Raw genomic sequence first — 5644 nt, forward strand, 5'->3', positions numbered from 1 at the left:
AAGGATTAAACAAATTCAGGCGCTGTCAAAAATGAATGCTGCCAGCAACATTGTTCTCAAAACACAGAGACAGTGTAGTGACCCAGAAGAGGTTCTGGATATTTTCTGAAAAACAAGCTGATTAGACCTAGTTTCATGAGGTGAGACCTAATTTTCTCAGCTGTCATGTACTGATTATCTTTGTTCCATTTAATTATGTTGTGTTTAAAATGACAAAACGCTGCACAGTAGGAAAAATGCAAAGGTTATGTGGCCTGGCAATGATTATAATCCTAAAATATCTTTCTGGCTACAGCTTGTGATGGCGGGACACGTTAGCGTTAGCACTGGCTTGCTAGCTATAGACATGACTCTGCAGGTCAGACGCAACAAGACATTACTAAATGACTTTGCATTGTTATGAGTTATATAATGCTGCATTTTTTACAGCAAAATTAAACAGGATAAAAACATCAGTGCTCACTATTCAGATATTTACTGTCGACCTGCCAGAAACCAGGAAAATTAAACTTTTAAAATGTGTTTATAGGAGGTTTCAAATTCCTTTAGCTAATGAAGGCTTATCCAACGATGGGTTCACGCTGGTCTCAGTCTTCTCACGCTTCTTTTTGCATTTCATTGACGAAAGTAAAACTGTTTGCAGTATAATTTTTCAGTGGTTCCACCCATCTGCTTTTTTAAAGCAGCTTTTTGCTGTTCATTTCAAGTGGGGTAATTAACTATGTGCCACAACTCAATTCTATACAATTTGGGGAAAATCATGAACCAATCAAGCAGAAAACAAACAGAGAGCAAAAGATTGCAGGTTTTTTTTTTAGCATTAGTCCCAGTTTTATGAAACCAGTAGACAATGTAATTGAATGTGGTCCTTGAGAAATGGTGCTTTTCAGTTTTCATACTATCAAAAGACTGACAGAGTCAAAGCAAGAATGTGATTGAACAACCATTTACTTAAAAGCAGTCTTTGTAAGACTTTGCCTTTAATCAAGTTTGTCTTCTCTTAGGTTAAAAGATGCGGTCAGAATGCACCTTCTATTTAAAGTCACCATTCAGTCTGGAGTTCCCTTTACGCAGCTCTATCTGTGATTATTATGTCCAAGAATGTAAGTCTATACCTGTGACCTTGTGGACAAAGTTCGTTCAAAGTTTCCTTGGAGAGAAAGCTGTTTGGAGAGAACGGTTTCTTTTTCTCTCTGAGACAGGCACTATGCTTGACATTGTGCAGAATCAATAAAGACACAGCTCCCAGGTGGTCAGTCTACCATGGCTCTGTTCGAGTAGTGTGTATTTAACCTTACCTGTTATGTAAACTGATTCAGTCAGTTTCAGTGGCAGTCTTTCATCTTCAAATTGGATTTTATTTTTATGCAGCACATTTTCTTGAGGGGGTTCAGATTTGAATCCTAACCTTAAAAGAAAAACCCACAAGAAGTGTAAATCTAAAGGGAGCAGTGAGGTGTTTTCTTACAAACATCAAATAAACTCTTGAAATGTATTTCATTAATTTACAACACTTGACTTCTGTTTGTAATTATTTTACAAATTTTAATTTAATGTGAGAGGTCTCAGTGTAATTTGCCATTGATTTTATCTCAACGTCACTACAGTTGTCTCACACATAGCTCCTGAACTCAAAGTAGTTTTAAAGTTGTGTGAGTCTAGCAGGTGGCAACCTTCGAGGCTGTAAAATGAAGCCGACACAGAAGTACTAAAAACTGCACTTCTTTGGCCGTTTGAGGCTGGCTCCATAAGTGAGTCAATCCCCATAGACTGCCATGTTAAAATGTCCAACTTTACAGCAGAAATAAACACGTTTACAGCCTGGTACAAAAAACGATTTTGGTATCTATGTCTAATATCCTCCTTCGTGACAACTGTGAATTTTTATATAACTCACCTTCTTAAATTTTATCAAGGCTTAAAGTTCTGCATAATTGAGGGCGTGCTGCTTTGAGTGACAGTTGAGTGTATAACTGCCACAAGCCGGCATGCACCGAAGTCTCGGCTCCACACAAGCCCTTCCTGTTAGCCCATTTTTGGATTCGGCGGAGTCAGGTACTGGCAAGATGGCGACGACAGAATGGCCCTTTCTGAGCCTCAAAACCCCTCTTCAGAAATCTATGGGTGACGTCACGGAGGCTACATCCATCTTTGTTTACAGTCTATGGAGTTTACACATGTAGCTAACAATGTTAAGCCATAGACACTTAGCCAGTTAAGCTTTATTTTATACGAAAGTGTCAGTGATTGTAAGATTAAGAAACCTCAGAACAAAGGCTAGGCTTCTCTGCAGCCTACATGCACCTCCTTAAAAATGGGCTAGAAGGAGATATCACAGGGAGGCTGCAAAACTGATCGCTCAGCTCAGGCTACTTGTGTTTTCTCCTAAGTTTCAGTTGTGCAGACAGCTGATTGTGAAGACAACATTAAGAAAGTTGAAGAAAGGCCGGTGAATGAACAAATGTTAAAGCAGCGATCACTCAGCAGTAGTCTCCTAATCAGTAATGAGAAAGGCAAAATAGAAATTATCTGGATGTAACTCAATAGTACATGCATAACCCACTGTAACTCTACATGGAAAAGTAAATTGAAGATTACAAACACAGTTATTGTCGAGAACATAAGTAAAAGACAACATGGCCTGATCACATACATCCCTGATGCTAAACTATAGATCAAAACCTACTGGGGGTGATTTACTTTATATAACCTCTTGCCAGAGGTGGAAAAAGTACAAAAATATTGTACTCAAGTAAAAGTACCAATACTTTGTTGAAATATTACTCAAGTAGAAGTAAAAGTACTTATCTGAAAATGTACTGAAGTAAAAGTAAAAAGTAGTTAATTTGAAATGTACTTTAAGTAAAAGTTACTTAGTTACTTTCTTTGTGTGGGGTGTGAGGGTAGTAAAAATAGGATAAGGGGTCAGAAATCCAAAACTATTTTGTTTTTAATTAAAGAACAAGTGTAACAAATGTAAGTGCAATAACAACAACTTCACAACAACTGAACTTCTTGTTCAGTTTAAGTATCAGCTTAAAGTTAGTTGAGCTACTAATGAGACAGCAGAAATACTTACCAAAACATGCTTCTGCAGATTTGAAGTGGAGTTGTTGAAAGCAGACAGGTACTTCACTGTTGGGAGGCACATCTTGCACTGCATGAAGATGCTGTTGCCTTTCCTACGCTTGAACAAAAAGAAATCTTCCAAATGTGGCCAAGGATTTTTTTTCTGCATCTAGTTCTACAGACTTCGATGTTTCAGCTTGAGCTTCATTTATTATTTCTAGGTCCGGGTCTTCTGGACTGCGAGCGCTGGCCGTGCCTGCTTTGTCGACCTCCATTCTAGCACTAGAAACTAAAGACTTCACGCCCACTAACCTAGCTTGTCCGCGCGCGCCCTCTATGTTCACGCGCCAGTGCTAATCACATCATCATTTGTCACTGTTGGTTCTGGCCATTGTTTTACTGTCTATGGTTCTGGCGCGTATTTTTCCCCTGTAGGTTGAATTATTATTTTTAATCAGTAACAGATAGGATTTATAAAGTAACTAAGTGCAATACTTGAGTCAAAACATACTCAAGTACAAAATACTGATTTTAAATTGTACTTAAAAAATACAAAATACACAAAAAATACAGTAACGTGAGTAAATGTATTTCGTTACTTTCCACCTCTGCCTCTTGCATTAAGTATGTTATAAAGCCAGCTTTATAGTCACATAAGGAAGACAAGGCATTTTCTCCATTCTAGAGACACAACATAAACTAAATCAAAATCAATACATTTTGGGTTTTTTTTTTAAGACCCAAACCTGGTTTTGCCACGCAAGCTAAACCTATGTGTTTCAGGTCACTGACACCATCAACAAAAAGCACTGACACTCCTATTACCTTTATGACACATATATTAATACCTACTGTTCCCATCACGTCCTGGGCCATCGGAAAGCCTCTTGAAATTCATAGAGCAGGGAGCGGGCAATGCATCTCCCACAATGCCAGAACAAGATCTTATGGTTACAATAGTGCATGTACAAATAGGAAGATAGAAAATGGCAGTGGTCTCCACTTCCTTCAACACCCAACCATTTGCATTTAGATGGAAAAAGGAACAGGGTTATTTGGACAACTGTGGCCCAAATGGGGGAGCAATGGTCAAATGTCTGGCCATTAAACAATTTAATTCTGTTCTCCCAGTGTCCTTATCAGGTGAATTCATTCAGTGTGGCACTTGAATGATCCTGGTCAACAGAAATGGGCGTCAATTGACCATCCATAAAGGTGATGTTGTGTATATTGTAACAAGCATTCTTATTATCAGTGATCCAACCATTAGAGGGGACCATTCGTGCCTCCGTGTCTGCATTCAAACCAAATGCCAATGCCATCAATTTCAAATATCCACGTTTGCCCATAAATCTTCCTACTCAGTCATTGTGTATCACTGATGTCTAGCTCTGAGGTCTGTTAGGATGACCTTTCCATTATGTGTGAAAAAAATGCACATGACTTCTGGGAACAAGCCTGAACTTTCTGCCTTTATTCTGCTTTATTTTGTATATCTTGAGACTTTTAGCTGAGTTGACTGGCATAGTTAAGGTTTTCAAAAGGCAGCAGTTGACCTTATGTATCGCTGCCAACCAGATCCGATAAGACGCCACAGCACCATGAGGGACAAGTTTTGCTCAAACAAAGAGTAGGAGCATAGCAGGAAGCCAGGCCGAATAGTCTTACCAACAGTGGGGGCAAAAGTACTGAACTTGTTCAAAGCTGCACTAATCAATATTTTAATGTCATTTGTGTGTAATTGTGGAGAGAACTGTCATCCAACTCTGCACCTCCCCTAAGTTTTATGGAGCGCTTTAGTGTCTTTCAGCTTATTGTTTTGGTTTTATGACCAACAACTTTGTAGTTTACTTTTACAGACAAATTTCCAACGGTGGAATAAAGTATTGAGAGTTTTTGCTAGAGTCACGGTGCACTCCCGTCATCTCGATCGTTTGGTGTAAGATGATTGTCCGAGCTGTGGTAAGTCAGTCTTTTTTTTTTTTGTCTTGACATTCCGACATCTTGACGAGAATCAAACTTGCTAAATATTATCGTAAGTTTTTAGTCTTGGCTCGTGCCGATAGTGACATTTAATGACGCTTTCTCCAGCAACAAACTGACAGCAGTAAACTGAGTTAATAGTGATGCAAAAGAATGTGAGTTGTAAGGTTAATTATAATAATTATATTATAATGTTTAATTTCAAAGATCAAAAAAGTCTGGCTGCACTAATCAATATTTTAATGGTCATTTGTGTGTAATTGTGGAGAGAACTTGTATCCAACTCTGCACCATCCCCAAGTTTATGGGAGCGTTTAGTGTCTTTCACTTATTGTTTTGGTTTTATGAACCAACAACTTTGTAGTTTACTTTTACAGACAAATTCCAACGGTGGAATAAAAGTATTGAGAGTTTTTGCTAGAGTCACGGTGCACCTCCCTGTCCATCTGATCGATCGTTTGGTGTAAGATGATTGTCCGAGCTGTGGTAAGTCAGTCTTTTTTTTTTTTGTCTGACATTCCGACATCTTGACGAGAATCAAACTTGCTAAATATTATCGTAAGTTTTTAGTCTTGGCTCGTGCCGAATAGTG

The sequence above is a fragment of the Seriola dumerili genome, unplaced genomic scaffold, assembly GCF_002260705.1.
Source record: "Seriola dumerili isolate Sdu_G_001 unplaced genomic scaffold, Sdu_1.0 BDQW01000044.1, whole genome shotgun sequence".
In the NCBI taxonomy this organism is placed as follows: Eukaryota; Metazoa; Chordata; class Actinopteri; order Carangiformes; family Carangidae; genus Seriola; species Seriola dumerili.